At 39.0% G+C, this 20,120-nt stretch overlaps 1 long non-coding RNA gene across 1 annotated transcript in view; it reads left to right on the top strand.

The window, feature by feature from the left end:
• The window catches only part of LOC115240399, a 76,876-nt gene extending 57,040 nt beyond the window's left edge, over positions 1-19,836 (top strand). The window contains exons 2-4 of the long non-coding RNA XR_003884770.1: positions 17,222-17,290; positions 17,404-17,638; positions 19,332-19,836. This is a non-coding gene — a long non-coding RNA (uncharacterized LOC115240399). The remainder of the gene's footprint in view (positions 1-17,221; positions 17,291-17,403; positions 17,639-19,331) is intronic.
• Positions 19,837-20,120: the final 284 nt, after the last annotated feature.

Below are 20,120 nucleotides of genomic sequence, written 5' to 3'. Positions count from 1 at the left end.
TTCCGTAAGTGACAATTCAACGACAGGATGTAAAGGCGAAACGACAAATTAGTGTTCACCCGTGGAATGTCCGCTGAATCATCGCTGAATCAGATTTCATCGGAGATGTCTTTCTCGTCTCAAAGAGAAACGACGGATGATGAAAAGAGATAGAATGAGGAAACTTTTTATTCTTGCGTTTCTATGTTGGACAACTTTCGCAAAATAAATAGCGAATTAGAGAATTATAAATAATATCTCTGCGAAAATATATCGCGAATTTTTAATCTTGATATAAAACTTGATTTAAAAATATTAATTGAACGTGAAACATTGATTTATAGATTATATACTCTTATATCGAGATTTCGATTTTTTACAAACGAAATTATGATCTTAAGGTTGTAATAGAGCCCGCTCATATCTGGTAGTTTGGTAAGAAATAAAGATAAATGTCAAATTTAGCGTCATTTCTTGATATTCGCACGTTCTCTCAATCAATTTATAATGGCGACGAATGTAAAAATGATATATAATCTCGCGTAATTCGCGCCGAGAAAGAAAATGCGATCGGTGATACATGAATATTTCAAAATCGGCGAACGCGCGATAATGTTCGTTGAATACTTACTCGATCAATTGCAATGTCGTGGGCGTTACACAATAATTTACAATAAAGACTATTACTCATTAGTCTGAATAATTCTGACGAGCGATATCTACTATTCATCTGCTGCGCCGCGATAAATAATAGTTGCGGTTTTCCTCAGATTGCACAATTTCATTCCCCATCTGTCTGTATATATAACGTCTCTTATCGATCACCATATGTGTATCTGTCATGTGTATAGTACCTTTTTCACATTCGTCGATCGTATATAATATTTACGGAGGGGCTTGTAACAATGGTCTTAATGTTGCCGCTAGGCAGTTATATATCTAATAATTTGATAGAGAAAGTAAGAGAACGAATGTCAAATTAGCTTTATGCACCATGATACTTATCGAATCCCTAAATCATTAGGGCGATTAAATCTATCGATCTTGTTAGCGATATATTATATATTGCGTTATTTACAGAAACAATCTAAAACAAGTAAACTCGAATCTATTTTCCGATAACGATTAAAAAGTTTATCAAGAAGAACGATATATCGGAAATAAAAGTTTAGTTTTTAGACCTCACAGTTATTCGATTAAGTTATATTTCACATTCAATTATAGCTTCGAAATTTTTAATTACCTTATGCCCTCGATTATTATAGAACAGATGATACATGCGAAGTCAGATGGAACAGCAATATTTGTTAATTCCTCTTCATCCCGGTTCGAGAAAGAGCAAGAGTCGAATCGCACCAACATTTTTTTCATGGCTTAATTCTGTCTGCGAGATAAATAATAACTCCTAATGGAATGTCAACACACGAACATAAACAACTCGTGTTTGGGTGTTTGATCTCACTTAATGTGACGATCGTGTCGCGCGGAAATCTAAGAAGATCTGAAAGAACCCCTTTTCAAGAACTGGCGGCGAAGAGACGTGCATCTTACGTTTTCGTTGGGTTGGCTCTGACTTATACACGTTACACGGCCAGCAACTGGTTCAGTATATTTTTAAATGTTCTTATATTTCTCCTTATTCTTATTTTGGAAGTCTTTAAAATATATTTCATATATATGTTTTCACAAACCTCTTACGATGGCATATATATATATTTATTTATTAAATTAATATTATGGTTTAAAAACTCTCGTTATGCCACAGAAGGCATAAGGCCAGCAAGCGGTTTAAACGCCTTTCCACGATTAGAGTTGAATATTTTTCCTATTTACGTTCGGTCCAATAATGCATTTTTTATACGATGTGTAACACGTTTGCCTTCGGCGTTTTACAAAATGCAAACATCGCATCATTTCATATAAATGATGATTATACGTATTTTTGGCAATATCTGATACATGACAATGATATATAATTTTAAATTTGACGAATTATCAGATAAGAATATATTAAAAATTGCACTTGCTATAACGTGATTCTATTTGCTGATTACAGTTACAAATAATAGACTTGGTATTTTGCACATCGCTCAAAGTTGAGGAATTTAAATAATTTATATGAAAGATATTTATACGAATTGCTGTTTTTTAAATATCTCCCTATTATGAATAATTCAAATTGTAGACATATCGCATTGAACATTATAGACTGTTAGTCCGTAATGTTATATAACTTATAAAAAAAAGGAAAATCATCTTCATTTTAAAATTTAAGAATGCTATATTTTATCGAATTGATAAAATTACATTTTCGCGCGAATTATTAATTATGAGTCCATTGATATTTTCAATATTCATCTTTTTTAGAACAAAATTAATCAATAAAAATGTATTTTCCGTTCTGGCGATAAAATTGCTTTTATATTTACTCTTTTCTGTATAACTATACAAGTAATGTATTTCAAAGTGTACACATTATATTATCTTATAAACAGTTACGATCGAATAAAAAATATTAAAATATATTGAAATATTAAAATATATTGACATATCGTAAAATGTTGTCATCACATATACGTGTAAGTTATATTAATCATCGGCTTTAAACGTGTGTCTAAAAAATGTCCCGAGTGTTTTTTAGGGTGATTCCCTTAAGTGAGCGCCGGCAAATTAAGAAGAAACTTTAAGCACTCTAGGCTGTCGGACGTGCGTGAATCGAACACGCGGACTCACGTATGTGCTTGATCGTTTCTAGACTTCTTCTCGGCTTAGTAGACCAGTTGTCCATAATAAATACGGTGATAATATTTTTTATCACCGATGTAGTAAAAAATATTTTTTATCACCACATGTGATCTTCGTGGTACAAGGAGGAGATTGTGAAGAACCAGGACGCTAACACGGCCGAATCCGTTGTCAGCTGTTTTAAAAAGAGCAAACGAAGCGTGCGGGCAAAAGCTGGCAAGACGAAAGAAGTCGTTAGAAGGCGGTTCTGTGCGACAGTGTCCGATGCTCTTAATCTAGAAAATCGAGGTCATTTTGGTCAAATTAAATCATCAAAGATCGGACGCGCGCTAAAAAAATCTCTGTAGAAGATTCTATATATAAGGATCTATATAATCGCGCCAGCCGCTTGTACGGTCAATCGTAACTATAACGCTGCGCGTCTCTAAACGTTTTACGACACGACTTTGCGAATGTTTTTACGAGTGTATAAAGGTGTGTGCGCGTGACATTTTTCCTAATAATACGCGGCGACACGTTTTCTCCATCTTCGTCCCGGTGACTCACGGGTATGTAAACCGGCGGCTAGATTTTTCCGCATTTGCTCAAGCCGATAACGATGACGCTCGCGCACACCCATTGTTTGAACGGTCCGAATATACACGGAACAAATTGTACCGTCGTTAGAGTCGAGACCTCGGGGGTCGGCAAGATAAACGAGGCGACTTTAGCGTCTTATCTAGCCGCGAAAATGGCGCGAAAGAGTCGTATGTGCCGCGGATAACAGTCAAGAAACAATAAAATATAGGAATAGGGATTTAAGAAACACGAAATGCAATAATACACAATACTCTGAAGTAAAACGACGCCTCTCTATATCAACATATAGAAATAGATACCCATTTATAGTGTTTATTTTATAGATATACAATCACACATACTAGATCAGAATGCATTTCGCGTGTCTCAGTAAAAACGAAGTTATTCTATATTTTTCGAACGTGTCAATAATTTCGATAATTATAATTTCTTATAATTAATATCTCTCTCTCTTTCTCTCTTACCACGGATTGGTGACTTTGCATGGCACTTTTTGCTTCTTAATTACATTCTTATATAATATTTTATTGTGTGTGTGTATATCTTGACCGTACAAACGCGCTATTTCCTCATCGCAAAGGTACGACTTGTGGAGCATAAAAGCGGCAGTTAACGATGCTTCGGTCAGAGTTCGCATAGTTGAAGTTACGTAAGCGAGGAAACCTTCCTGCTACACGCGCAGCATTACTTCGTGTCCCGGAAGCGATCAATGGAAATTTCAATAATAGGTTGCATTACGTGTAATTTCGATTCATCGTGTATTGCACGCTATGCCGCTTAAAAAAATTCTTAGACAATTATCAAGAATTCTGCGCGATCTAAGCCGTGAAGAATAATTTTAAAAGAGTACAAAACTTTATATTTTATATAAATTTTATATATAAATGAAATAACTATTAATATTAATTAATGATATTAATTCGCATTTTTGTAATGTCATATGTTGAATAATGGTTATGCTATATGGGGCTATAAAAGTAGCGAGAAAGCATTCTCTGCGTGTGATTTCTAGAGCTATTACAAAACACTGATCCATATTGTTCTCATATAATCGCAATTAGAGAATGCATTTTTATCGGTTGATAATAATTGACTCAACCATAGGCCACGTAACGCCTCGGGTCTTGGTCCTGCTAGATTAATGAATACTTATGGATGAATCGATCATTTCGCGGAACCGCAATCATAATCTAGCCGACTACACGCTTTGAGAACATCGTGTAAATGCATCGAACCGGGGCTCAAATCGCGATAAATCTTGCCAACGCCTCGGAATTCCACGCACGGAATTCTCGACTGTCCTTCGTCCAGGGTTTCGTGTCATTATCATTAATGCGTGAAAGGCGCAACTAAATTGAATATACGTACCACGCGGTAGAAATCGCTCTCGGGTAGACGATCCGTTCACGTTCGTGCTATTATCGTTTGCCTGTTTCGTAACTATTGCCATTGCTATTATCGCTGACCGCGCGCAAGCATGATATCGAGTAGACAGTATTCGCTGTACGATAACGTGAGAACGCCGATTCCAAGGCGAGATCGCTGCGTGCAAGGTCGCATGGAGTAAGACTCTGGTTTGTACTCGGCTCGCTCGAGGAAACGCTCATCAAAGCGCAGAATTTTTCTTTCTCCGCCGAGAAGTCCGACAGTACAATGCGAGATTACGATGTCGCAACATTGCGGCGATGTAAATTAAGAACTAATGGCGTTTTAAGTACAAGACGCGCCTGCTAAATGCGATTAATGTGCGATAAATTGTCCTTATCCGCTTCGCTTAGGTACCTACGCTGATGATAATAATTCGCCAGCAGACTGTGATTTCATTCGATTTTATTAATTTACTAATATCACTATAGTTTTATAAAATTGATTCCACGTGAATTTTTAATTAATTTTTTCCGCGGATTAAAACTATGATTATCTTACAATTTTTTTGCCTGTTAAACTAATTGAAGGGTAAAATCCAACCGCAAAGTTTTTTCGATAAAATATACCGACATTCTATATAATCGTGACTTTTTTTGGAGAAATTTAACCGCGTGACGTGTAGCTACAAGGATGTTTACACGAGAAGGCGTAAATGTGTAACCGCGTCCTGGACGGGAAAAAAGAACTCGCTTACACGATACATGGTTCCATGCCCACGACTCGATCGCCATAAAAATACGATAAAATATTCGGCTGCTCGCTAAGGCAGCCGATATAATGGCTCGCGAAGCGTCCGGTTACTTCGGGAGGATTTTGGCTGGATATTTAACCGTTTTTTTGCTATACGCGCGTCTTTTCGCGCGCCGTTTCATAAGCGTTAACGAGCGACGGAACAAGCGCAGCTTGCCGAACGAGCGGACGTGCGTAAAAATTTTATGCATTTTCTAATCCCTCCTGAAAAGAGAGAAACGAGGCATCCGTATTATCGACGTCGTGCTTCGCTAATTTCGGCCAACATCGGCGCCCGTTGGTGGCCCTTTCGCGCGTATGCAAATCGACTTTGAAGAGTGGTCTTTGAGATGGAGTCGTGCAACGCGAAACGATGTGCATCCACTTGCTTCTTTTTTCTTTCTTTTTTCCTTTCGTCTCGCGCCAATTCCTAGCCATTCGCATTCCTTCTGCGAGCCGCTTCTATCCGCTACATCGTCGTCGGCTCGAAGTGAGAGCGAGAATACGGACGAGGATGGAGGAGAGAATCGCGAAACGAATCGGTCGGACATCGGGAGGGATCGCGCGAATCCTAGAACGACAGCGAGATGGACGACGTGGAGACATGTCGCGTCGGGGATCGCGGCTCCGAAGTCGAGAGGGAAGAGTAACTGCTGGCCAAAGAGCGAGAGAGATCGGGAAGAGATCTCGTCTCTTCTTGGAACTTGGCGAACGAGCACAGGTTCTACAAAGCGTTTCCGCTCGTTCGATATTCCGAATTCACCTCGATTGTGCTCGTTTTGTCGTCCGTCGGCCCCGTCGCCTTCGGCCGCGCTAAAAAGACGTGTTTTTGCACGCGGATGGGACGCGCAGCAAACTATGCTACCGACGCGTGTCGGTGCCTATTGACGGCTCAAGAAGGAAACGTTCGCTGCGATTCTACGAGCTGAATGCGTGTCTCGATCCTGGAAAAATCCTAGATCGGAACTACCGCATAGTGAGCGACGCTGCGCGAAAAAGACATGAACTCTTTCAAAAGTCCGAAAATAATGTACATTTAATATTATTTTCCAGATATTTTATATTCTGTTATGATTGTTGTATTTTTTTAAACAACAAAATATTAAAATATCGTGAGATTAACCATCGAGTATTTATCATTTAATAATAAAAAGAAAATAATCCAATATAATGTCACAATATAAAATTAATACAATTCATATTACAAAAAGAAAAGAGAAAACTTCTTCATTATACACGCACACACACACACATTATAAATATATATAAATTATAATAAAAGTAACTCCACCGCTGCGCGCGCGATAATTTCGACAATTTGCATTGCTCTTTCTGTGCATAATTGGATTTATCGATTAAGAGGCATTGAGACTTGATGCTTTGAAATCGAGACGTTTTCGACTATAAATTATGCATTAATAAGGATAGGTATAATGTTACAGTGTATTCAAACTTCACCTCGTGAAATTCGAGAATGTACTAATTACGATCCGCATAATTATAACGCAGGAAATTCGCAATTTGTGCGCGACAGATACTGTAATTATAACAACAAACTCAACTTCGCGCTTAATGAGACGTCATCGGCAATTCATTGTTACTATGTAGAAATTCTATTGAATATGTGTTTCATTCCGGCGTGCCTTTTCACATGGATAACGATCGATTATCGCTCGCTAAAGAAAACAATATTTGTCTCCTTTTATTGGTTTAATGGTTTTATATAGGCAAGTGCCGAAAAATGTATCTGTTTGCAGATAAAACCGAATGATTTATCTTATAAAATAAATGTTTGATGTTTTTCGTGTTTCTCATCCAGCTTCCCGAGAGTTTAATTACTCGTATTAATCAATCCGGTATCATAACAAGAATTTAATTTCACTATCATTTTCAATGGTCGTGCCATCACGTCTTTAAACGACTATGATTCTGTAAACATGACTTATCTTTATGACGATCGCCCGTTTGCTCCGATATTTATTCGTATGCTTAGAAGCGCGTTTTACAGCGTGTGATTATACGCGATTACTGTAGATAACATTTAATACATCGATAATAGCGCGAGGGCCAAACGACTATGATATTTCTACGATTCAATCGGTTTAGAGTGACATCTTGATCGAGATCGTTATCGCACGTCCTAATTGGTATATCTGTTCGCTCGTCGACACTTTATCAGAGAGATAATATCGTGCGAGCGAGCGGCTCGTCTGTACGAGCGGCACTCGTTTCCGGTAGGGATGTCCCAGGAGAGCAGTAGTGTCTCTGATCTTACGATTATTTCGACAGGATATCCGGAATGGGTTGCACGCTGCTAAGATAACATTTACCCCCGCGTAAATTACGGCGAAACAAAATGATATTTGTAATTACTTGTGTGTGCGTGATACTAAGTAGGTAGTAAAATGGCGTAATTGCGACATAAACGCGATTATACGTGTCGCAAAATGCTCTGAATTATAATTAGCAATACTTATTTATATTTATTCAACAAATACGGCATTTTAATTAAATGTATATTATCTGCATGTGTAAATAAATACGTCATCTTATCAATATATCTACATGTAAATGCTAATTTAAAAACGTTATCTAAGTAATAATTATTTTATAGTAGGTTTCTTGTAATCAATCTATATGATGTCTTTATCTAAAATGCTGTGCTTATGACAGTTAAAAATTGTATTGTCACGAGGATTATATACTTTCAAAAATATGTTTCTCATATATTACGTCTTGGACGATGGATATATCCACTATAATTAAATTTATAGATATAGAGATGTGTCATGTGGATTAAAAATGAATCGATCGTAAAACCTGCGGATTAAAACGCACGCGCAATTGATTGCGAAATCTGCAATATAACATGAGACAATATATAATCGTGAGAAGCAAGCGCGAAGAAGACGACAGCTGATGATATTATCGAAAGGCAGAAGCCTCGTGTGTTTGGCAAGTTTAAAGAGACATCGTTGAAAAGAATTATCGAACGAAATCGGATAAAAAACGGGTTGAAGATAGGAGGATGAAAGAGAGAAGAACATTGAAAAAGGTCTTACGAATATAAAGACGGTTGGCACGAAATCGACGGACTGATGCTAATCCGACTTGTCGTGGTCCGTCCGACGAAAGAGATACAGGTGAGAAAAGAATTCTACAACTTATTTGCACGTTATCCCAAATCGTTCATGGGACAAGCAAATTCCGGATTTGATTTGCAGGACATTAATCCTTTGCGCGAGCACTCGACAATTTAGTCTGGCTGCTCGAAAGATGATATACTTGACGAGAGAAATCGAGCATAAAAAATTCTGATACGTCGATCACTCTTTTTCAAACAATCCATATGCTAATGCACGATCTTCCCTTTCTATCAAGCTCAACTCGCACTTTCATATTATCATGTTTTCACGAATCAAGATTTATTCTGATATGTCAAACATAAATTTTAACAGATAAAATATTATAATTGTTCTCTAATATCTATAATTTTTTAATCTATTAAACAATCTATTAAAATAATCATTCAAAGTAAAAGAATAAAAGTTTAAGATTATATGAAAAAAAAGCGATTTCTTTTATTTGGGAAAAACTCGCCACGAATTAGTAGCCGATTCAAAAATATTCGCGAAAGAGACTCACAGAGGAGAGCAATTCCATTGACGAGGCTCGTCAGCAACGTCATCAAAGATCCATCTCCAGCAAGAGAGGACCGAACAGGTTTTCGGTCTTGAGGTTAACCGCAAGCACGCGTTCAAGAGAAAACATTCATGATCCGCCACGAAATACCAATCTGATCGATGCGAATTTGAAAGATGGACGAAAAGAGCGTGGATGGCATTCATCATTCAATACGCTATCTATGTATGCGGTGCGCATAGGATATGTGTACACAAAATTATAAATAAATTTCGAATTCTAATCATGAATTAGAGATGGTATAAATCTAAAAAAAGTTGAAAATATAATGCTATTGATAACATATTCAACTCCAGTCGTTCGCATTCTTTGAACTGATTCTTGAATTTTTTGTATTGTTCCACATGTCTCAAACATAAATTTAAGCTTTAATAAAACGTCGCGTATCCGGTTAATCTTGCGGGGACCAACGTATGCAGTACACGCAGATAAGCCTGGTAAACGTAGAAAACAACTCAGAAAACCACATGGCGGGGAGAGAAGGTGCACGTGGAACTTTAGACATCAGCGTGCTCGCGGTATCTCCTGTCAGAACGAGAAACGGGGACGGGAAAGGAAAGAAATACACTTCGAACAATGTCCTCTCTCCCTCTGTTACATCCTTCTTTCATACGTCGGCGAGGGTTAACGTGGGCGAATGGCGTACCTCGTCGGACGGAACAAAATTTCAGATAAGAATGAGCGTAGAAGAAACCGACCGAGAGAGCGTAAAGCAAGTTGGGCGTTGAGCGGTGATAGAGAGAGAAAGAGATGGGAGAAAAGTATCTCTTCTTATCGCGCGGTTAACCGAGTCCAGGCAAGACGGAGGACACTTGAAAGTATTTTCCACGGCGATAAATAATCCAGAACGAATGTCATTCCATGAGCTGACACGAGCGAGAGGAGGGGATCGAGGTGCGCCGCGATAGCAGCTTTTTCGAGCCTCTATCAGGGCCCTTCCCCTTTTTCCTTTTCGCTCACTCGTGTCTCTTCTCTCTTTCACGCTCCCTTTAGTTTCTCTCTCCGCCGAGCAATATCTACCTGGAAGTGTCCGTTGTCGGGGGCATGTGGGCCACGAAAGTACTTGCACGATCTATTTCGAGGCCTGGAGAAATAATGTCTCTCCATTGGTGGGCCCGACGATTGGTCGATTGCGATTACGGTAATGTGCTCGGATTCTCCACGCTTTCAGAGTCCCTAGACTTCCGGTGTACGGGGCTGCAATTCCCTCCCCTTCCCCACCCACCTCGTAAAAATTGCAACGCCCGGGAATATATCTAAAGTAGAGCACTGTGTCCATGGCTAAGAGCCCCAGATAAGGATGGTGAAATATATATTTGACAACGATAACCCTCTCTTTCTGTTTCACGGATGCTGGAAATAAATATGCAATATATTCCGCACGAAAAAAATGTTATTTTCGTACAATATGAATATATAAAAAGAAGAGAATAGGATAAAAATAACTGTTTTATACATATAACTCGGATTTTAATTTTGGAATGTAATATTTATCTTTATGTGATTCTATCATGTATAATACCTTGTTACAAATACAAGTTAAAAAAGAAAAAATGTACAAAAAAAGCAAAGTTGCAACTGATGATCTTTTCGTAAAATGGAGAGAACGTTGACTTAAAATTTGAGACTTAAAGTGGTATCATGAAGGAAGTACCGACATCTTCTTCATTACGCGTTTAAAGCGTATCATTTCGGGATACCTGTTGATCCGATCTCTAAATCTGCAACGTAACAGCGAATAATCGATCCTCGCGATGAGAGCGACGGTCTTACGATGATCGACGTATCGCAATCGCGGTTGATTGCACCCCGCAGTATGCATCCACGAGAGAACGACCCTGTTATTTACTAAGGATCGGTTCGGTTGAGCGCAGCAAGTCTCGACGAGATACGCCGTCGAAAGAAATCGTGTAAAAATCGCGGCTACACGAGTCAACCCGAATCAACCCGAATGTACGTGAACAGATTTCGGTTAAGTATACTCGTTGTGTAATGTCGTCGCGCGTGGTGCACGTGTCGAAAGAACGGCCCGAATTAGATGCTCGCGACTCGTCTCTCTTCGTGAAGTAATTTAGCCCCCGAACTTTGCCTGCACATCTGGACCGTTGTTGACTCGATGCCTCTTGGTCTTATTTCAATAACATGATTATGATGGTCCTAGAGAACGAGAGTAATAAAACTTCTCGAAAACAGAATATAATATAATAAAATTTTGAAATTATAATAAAGCTTCGATTTTAGAATCTGAAAAAAATGTCATAAGAGACATGACATTTATGAATTCTTACAATGAAGGATTAAAATGGTATAATTAAGCGGAAAATAATATATATATGGAATTATTAAATACGGTTAAAAATATTTCTTGTATAATTGTATTTCCATATAACAAAAATGTGATTAGTTTCATTTTATCATCAAATCGAAATATTCTCAGATACATTTATAATTCAAAAGTGTTAAAGCGCTAATGTTTCTATTTTTCACTTACATTCCACAGTTTCTAGTTTTTTCTCTCTAGGAATAACACACGTAGGTATCCTATGATGAAGTGGAATACATTTCGCCCGAATTCCGAGTAGGAAACGAGAAATAACAATATTTCCTCTCTTCTTTTCTCTCTTCGCAATCTTCTCGAGTCCCGCAGTAGGGGGAAGAGAGGGACCGAATTCCGATGGAGTGTCGCAAAAAACCGTTTTAACTGGTCCGAGAAGGGCCTATAAAACCCCGGACTGAGAGGGACTCGCGGTTATTTTCATGTTCTAACAGATGTAACACGGCGCTTAATGTGGTTAATTTGCCGCGACGAGCGTGCCATAACGAATCCGCATTTAGTTGAAAACTGGTGAAATCGATACCGTTACCGACGTTAATAATCATTACCGTCCTCATTAATGATTCAGATATTTATATAGTATAAATCTAAAATAGCGTACTTTATTATATATCTAGAATTGTCTGGGGTTTATTTTTCACGGTAATAATAATTGCGTTTATCTAAAAACGTATACTGACTTATTGTTAGGATTATATTTTTCATATCTCAATACCTTCAAAATTCATAAGAATTGCTAAATTTTTCGTGCATAATAATTTTGTTTATTAATGTTAGCTATTTTCTAGCGTCGAAAAATAATCATGAATAAAATAATCTTATATAAATTATGAAAGAGTTAACATCTTATATTTGAATGGAGTTGTATTATTGATTAGTTAAATATGTGTATAATCATACTTTTATCGATTTTCTTACACAACCCTTATCAAATAAATTCTCTTTAATAATACACCTGTAGTGATCCTTCTGCACTAAAGTTCACGCCGATTTTTCGCCCTCGTTCGTTTCTCTTGTCGGCCAGGATCCGTATAATAGGTGCGATATCGGGGCTCGAGAAGGTGAACGAAGAACACGCACTTACCATAATGTCTGGTTCCGCTTGTACAAGCGCTGAATATCGGTAGGAATCCTATAATCTGCTGACACGCGCGATTACCGAAAGCCTGATGGACGGACAAACGTATACGCGCCAATGGTACAATTTAAATTCGGCGGTTGAATTAGTTGATTAACGGCGAGGCGGGATGTCTCGACAATCGATCGCTTTGACTCCGAAAATACTTTATTTCGACTCGGCTATTGTTTATTCGTCATTAATGTTTTCTAAATCGACGGAGTTCTTCTACAACATTTTGTAAAAAGCGAATATCGATAGTTTCAAAATATTTTATAATGTTTTAAAATTGTCGTTTCTGTATTTTACTTTTTTTTACTTGATTATTAGTTGGGAAATATTTTAGATCGTTGCATGATTACAACGCTACACGATGCGCAAGATTATCTATAGCTACATAGTTAATTGAATTACAGGATAATCCTCGCAGTGGAGGAAATTAAATGTCATCCATCTCCAATGGTCCACACACGACGTTTAATAGATTTGCGACAAAATAACATTACGCCAATGTAATATGAATTTCGCGATTGCAAGTTATTGCATCCAACGCGACGTCGAGTTACTCCGAAATTCTCGTAAACGTGTCGCAAGCGATGAAATAATGCGTCCATTACGTCACACATTTGTCTGTGTGTGTGTGCACACAGTACAATCTCTGAGAATATTATTGACGTAAATATAATATAACGTTTAAGCGTATTATGTTAAATAATATATTATATAAAGCAAAATATCTCGGACTAAAAGGAATGAAATATAAGAGAAATAGTTACACGTGTACGATCTCATCTGTATTTTTATAAATTTGTTTCGTGCACGCATCACATATTGCGTTACTGTGCAAGCAAATTATACGAATATACCCTGTGTTAACAAAGGATGCTGTACTGTTCTATGTATCGAACTTTTGCCGACTCATACGCGTATCGAGAAACTTGCAAATTTCTCTCGAGCTGATCGGTAATTACCCTCGGAGGTAATCATCGTGATTGACACTGATTGCCTGCGAGTTGCACACAGCGCGGATCATTGTTATTTCTCTCTATCAAGACTTCCACGGCGACTTCTGGCATTACCGAAAGCAGATGAAGTCGCAGACGGGGTTACGACATGGTTCGCCGCGCCTCGCCAACTACTCTCGGCGAATTGCTTAGTCCGTCGAGTAGCAACGGTGTGTTTATTAAGCGACGCAACGTCTTAATGGCTGTTCGTACGTTCGTTTTTCTATCGTCACCGTGTGCGGTAACGAACAGGGCTATATTTATCTCGCGAGAGAACCCGACGCACGCTGACTTTAAGTACTTCATTTTATATTGAACATCATGGCATATCAATTAACCACGTCGCATTAGAGAATATCTAAATGTGGGAAAAGGTTCAGCTAACAGATTAGCGATTGCTTTATCTCTGATATACAATGGCGTAAATTTTTCGAGGAAAAAAGTTACCGCAACAATCAAATTTAGCATAGAGAGTTTTACAAACGTCAAAGCCACCGAGAACAGCTGGAGATGAATACGCGCGAGAGAGTACTACTATTATCGCACTATTACTATGTATCTGTCCTTTTAAGCACGTAAAATTGAATATGATTTCCCATGACACTTTCAGTTAGATACCAAGTATAACGCGCGCCGTTACTGAAAGCCGACGCCGATGGCAGGAGATCGAGAGGTTGAGCAATCTCTGGCGTTGACGTGAACGCGCGCGAACGAGAGTGACGTGAGGCAGTCGGCGTGGCGGCCGCCCGCGGTCATCGGGAAATGTTAATTAAACGTCTTTTCTATATAAGGATCCAGCGATGTTCCCTGTGAGGCATTAGGCGATCTTAGATCTGCATTAGTCTCGAAAGGTCGCTCGAAAGGAATGCAACTGGGCGCGAAGCAAAGAAATACATATATATTTCTCGTTAAAGATTTCAAATAATTTTTTTCCGCGACAAGAATAATTAAAATACTTTCTCGATATCACAAACTTAGATTGTTCGTTTCTGTTTATGGAACATAAAGTAGAATTACGGGAATAGATTGGGCGTACGAATGGCTAAGAATTTGAAAGCAAATTTCGAGATACACGATCTCTGGACGAGTGAAATAATTCGTTATTCCTTTGGATGTTCATTCCGTCGTTCATTGCGTCAGAATATTTACGCGCACTCGGCCCCCGGATGGACACGCATGTGGCTCTTACGACCATTATAAAAAAAAAGACATTCCGGTCGAGCTGCGGTTAGTTCCTAAACGTCGAGCTTAGTCCCGATGTCGAGTTTTACGGCACTGCTGCTTCTCGCGCCGCGCTCACGCGAGTTGCGCGCGCGAGAGAGAGCACGCGGTCTTAAAAATAAACCAATAAAGCGTCGTTTCACACGAGTTTACACGAAAGTAGGGCCCCCGGGCCCGTCGTGCCGAGCTAACGTCGCCTCTCTGTGGCCGCAATAAAAGTAAAAACTCGGGCGGCGCGGCGACGGCGGAAGCGACAGGGCCACATCTCGGTCCGTTGCTCGTTTCGAGAGGATCGAATCCGTCACCCTTTGTGGACACAGAAGGATGCCGTTCGCTTTATTGCTCCTCTCACGTCGGCCGCGCGTGTATGCATGTGTCTCTTTCTCTCTCTCTCTTTTCCCCTTTGTGCGCGGGGACTTGACACCGCCGTGTTACGGGCACGGCCGCGCTCTTAAAGTCTATACAAATCCGGGCCGTACAGCCAATGCGGTAAACGCGCGAGTCTTAAAAGGACCGCTTTGTGCAGGCGTACGAGATGGACAAGGAAATGAAGTGTAATAGCCAGGAAAAGTGTGATTGCGCGCCGGAAACGCGATTCAAGAGTCGAGCGCGATTCTCTGCCAGCTCGCTATAATCTTTTACGGATATAGATGCGATTTTTACTGTCCCACTCGAATAAATTCGCTCGCAAATGAATAATACTTTCTTCAAATATATGCATTATATTTCGTAGCTCTTTCTCCTTCGCTTGCAATCTTGTTTATGTATAAAAGACATTCTCAATCATAAATATTATAAATGTTAAATTGGAGCAAAATATTGATATATATAGCAATACATACAAACATAGAAACAAAATGATTCGAAATTTTAACTCAACGATATCAAAGTTACCACCCAGTTACTACCACACGATTTTTTCCCCGAAAACGGTTTGTTAGCCTCGTTCAACGAAAAACACGACATGTCAGTAGTATGGTTTCCAGCAATGCATCGAGGCGGTGTAGCCGCCTAAATGTATACACATATGGTTCGTAAACGGACGATATATTCCACGAAAGAGAGTGAAATATATGAAAGAGACACGCGGTGCAAGTTGTGGCGAAAGGTAAGCAAACTTAGTCGCGATTCAAGCCGGAATACGCGCGGGGCCTCTGATGAAACAGAAGAGATGAACCAGCCGACCCGTGGATGTGGCGTTATTTCTGGAACATATGTGTATATCGCAGGATAAAGAAGCAATGCCCCTCTTTGTATGCGGTCTTTCCTCGACTATACCCTTCCTTCTCTCCGAGAGGAAATCGTCGGTATGCCGTAACGCGACGAGGCACCCAAATCACCGGTTTCAGACGTCGTAAATTCGTCGAAGCTCAGCGCGCGAATCCGCGAAGTTTATGGGGCATGAGATTACTTTTCAGGAGGTCATCGGGGGTGGAAGTAGCGACGTGAAACCCATTGAAATTAACGTCGTCGGCGGTGCCGCTCGCGCTCGCGTGGAATACGAACGCGGAGACGTAGAGTCGCCGATCGATCGCGCACCTGCGTGTCGTTATGCACGGAGAAATAAAACCGCGCAAAATTACTTTGAAAGATTTTTATAAGAAACGCCCTCAGGCAAGATCGCGGAACGAAATTATTCACCGTTTCTGTTCCTTAATCTATCATAAAAGTTCTAAATTTCGGGTGAATAAATTAATAAATGAATGACATTTATTGTAACTTTGAAGTAAAGTAAATAAATAAATTGACATATCCTGAAGATGTTAAAAATAGAGAGTCTAAAGTAATTCTTAAGAAATTTTGTATAAAATTTATTTCTAAATTGACGAGAAATTTTGTAGATCAGATAGAGTAATATCATTCTCGTTCATAAAGCGGAGATAAAAGAAGATCGATAATAACATTATCAGCTACGCTTAACGTCGTCAAGCTATAAAATCAAAGATAAAGCAACAGAGATAAAACGAATCTCCGCGACCGAATCTTTCCGGCCGTCATAACTGATTCCATTTACATCCTCACGCCTTGCTTTGTCACATGTAACACTCGACACTTTACCGATTTTTATGAGGGGTCCAAATAATAACCGATTAATAACAAACACGAAAGATCTTATTTGACAGAAACTCGGTATTCACGATTAAAACAACGTTTAATCAACTATCGCTGCGCCGTGTCTGCGAATTCCTGCGTGCATATATATACGTGCCTGCATCTGTTGGTGCACGTCCAATGGGTAGGTGAACGCGGTATGTAAAGAGACGAGTAAAACCGCGAGACGCGAAGTAGAGAGCGAGTCAGAGTCAAGGGCGAAAGAAAAGGGCGAATGATACGAAGGAGAGAAAAACGAGGTATTGATTTCTTTCTCTTTTTTGTTTGCAGGTACAAGAGTCGATACATCTGAAGCATTTCATACGGATTCATTATCCAGAGCTCTAGTATTTTGCTTCTGTAAGTCTTAGACGAAAAACATCATGAGTTATATACATGGCAGAGGCGAAGAGATGCTTTAATATATCGTACAATTTTTAATCTTATTTAACACAGTTATTTTTGGTTTGTAGTATTATATATCTAGAGACACACAATTATTAAATCTGGAAATATATTCTTATCGGAACAAAGTCCGCACGATCATCATCAAAACTTAGTTTGAAAAAAATCCTAGAAAATTCTTGCTAAAGAAATAACATTCAATATATAATATAATATATATCTTGCATGCATACGTGCGTATCTCCGATGAACCGCGGGAATAGTTGGCGAATACAGACACTCGAGGGTCAACAAGTAAGACAGGTAAGATTTGTGTTACGCGAAAATTGGTGAGGCGGTGGCCGTAAAAGTCGATACGCCACTATGTTTTAGCCACAGACTGAGAAAAAAAAGATTTAGATCCAAAGCTGCATCCTCTACATTCAGTAGTAGATCACGAAGCTCGGAGAGAAATAAGTTGATAATATAAAAATAGAATAGAACGCAAAAATTTTCATAGCTAACCAGATTAATCAACTTTATTATAAACGCTAATTAAGCTTCACGCTCAATTAAATCATATCGTTACATATATTCTCGTCTTGTAGCGACAACGAGTAATAATGCGATATATAATTGCGTAAATTAGAGGGATAAAATCAATCGGTATCCGTCGTAATGGCTTCCGATAACCAATTAGATTTTTCCGTTCTCGATGGGAAACTATTTAAGCGTATCGAGACACGACGCGACACGCATACTTCAACCTTGAGACGTCACGTTCTCAACCTATGTGCGGCTTGTTTCGAGGAAACCTTCCTCGCGAACAAAGAACGATTTGCTACCGCAAGTTCATTCGCGGACAGTTGCTCATCCTTGATTGCTATGAAAGTACCTCTTTGCACCTCTTAAAAAGAATAAAAATAATGACGCAGAAAAGGAAGTCCGGAAAAATCTTGAAGAAAAAAAAACGAGGTTTCCGTGAAGACGGGACGTGGCTTTTATATGGAGACGATAACGATAATTTAATGATTTAAGATGACCTTGTGTGCGTGTGTGTGTGTGAAGCATGTGGGGGTGAAGGTGCTGAAGGGAGGCATAAAGGAAAGCGAGGAGGACGTTCTCGACGATGATGAAAATTACAGGCTGCGCGACGTAAACGTGTACAGCTTCTGTCAGTCGCCGAGAAATTGACGCGAAGAATTTTTCAGTCACCATCTAATGACTGTTATGGATGCCTCCTAGGGCTACTCATTTACGGTTAACAATAATCATTCAATTATGACGCGTGACGTGCACGTCATTCGATGTCCGTGATCGTGATGGCGCTATCATTTCTTTTTCGTGTGCCCAACCATAAAAGATTCGATCGAGATCGAGAGGAAAAGGCACAACGTGAATCATTCACGATCGGAGCTGAATCGCTTCATCATCGTGCAAATTGCAAGATCGCAAGATCTAATAATAGCAAGAATGTGATAGCATTTTTACGAAAATGAAAGAATCGTATCAATAGCCCAAGAGACTGTACTTGAAACATTTACATCTGATTAAGATCAGTTAAAAATGCAATAAAATTTTATTTTCGACATATAAATAAATTATTATTGCATATAAACTATAAGATAATGTGAAAAATAGTTTATACGCAAATATTTTTATTTTCTATTTTAGATATATTATTTTTGTATCCAATTCTGATGGATAGTTAAGTAATTCGCCGTTTTTGTTAAAAATCCAAATGAATCAAGCATTTGTGCGCCGAGTATTCATAGGCTAATTGTAAGTGTGAAATGCAAGAGTGATCTGAAAGTTTTGCGAGTTGTGTTCGCACGCGAGCAAGACCCGTCACGCGCACATTGCATGCGTGCATATTGTTGATTGACTACACTTACAATTAGCTAAATGAGAATGTTTGTTTAGCTGTCTCGACTCAGCTTTTCTCATGCCTGTCTATCTGTTTCATTCAAACAAACAATGTTAATGTCCGATTCCTATTGTAGTTTTTCTCTTTCAGAGGTTTAGTTTCTCACTTTCATCGCGTTACAGTGATGTCATTCTCGTTTATCGCGCTGATGTCAATGTAATAATTACGGCGAACGATAACGATAAGAAGAGCAGCGTTCGAAGAAGGCAGGCGATTGCGTGGAAAATAAGCACGTTCTTGATATACACACGTTGGAAGTGATGACTGCAAATATTTGCGTGATTCATAGGAAATGATTACGCGTTACTATAAAAGGATCATTGTATTGCGCGAATAATTATATAATATCGTATATGTATCGTGCAATCGTGCTATTTTTATAATAAATGTATACAATATCTTTCAATTTCGAACTTTTATCCAAGAAATTAAACAAACACAAATACATTTTTTTCCTTATTTGATTTATCATTTCTCATGACATCATTATTCATATCACGCATTACTTCGCTGCGGACAATAGCGTGTCATTAGCGAAAGGAAACCGCAATTGCCAGAAAGAATAATTATGATGCAACGTTGCAGATTTACGCTCCAGAGCATCTCGATAGTATTCACGTGTTACCGTACAAATTCCATCTTGATTGGTAATTTTTCGAAAGCAAAGAAACTGCGATTCGCGTCGGTCGATTTAGTCGGTTGCAAAAAAAAAAAGAAAGAAAAAATTGCAACGTCACGTGTTGCGTGTCTGCATATCTTGGCTAACACTACTGGAGATAGGAACGTCCTTTTCTCTTTATGTATTCTGCACGATCCAGGCGTAGTCTCACCTTCCGTCATTCTTCAACGCTACACATCACCCCCACACATCACCGTTTC

The sequence above is a fragment of the Formica exsecta genome, unplaced genomic scaffold (genome assembly GCF_003651465.1).
Source record: "Formica exsecta isolate Colony F162 unplaced genomic scaffold, ASM365146v1 scaffold425, whole genome shotgun sequence".
In the NCBI taxonomy this organism is placed as follows: domain Eukaryota; kingdom Metazoa; phylum Arthropoda; class Insecta; order Hymenoptera; family Formicidae; genus Formica; species Formica exsecta.
Note: the sequence above shows the minus strand (reverse complement) of the source record. Positions and strands in the feature narration are given on the sequence as shown.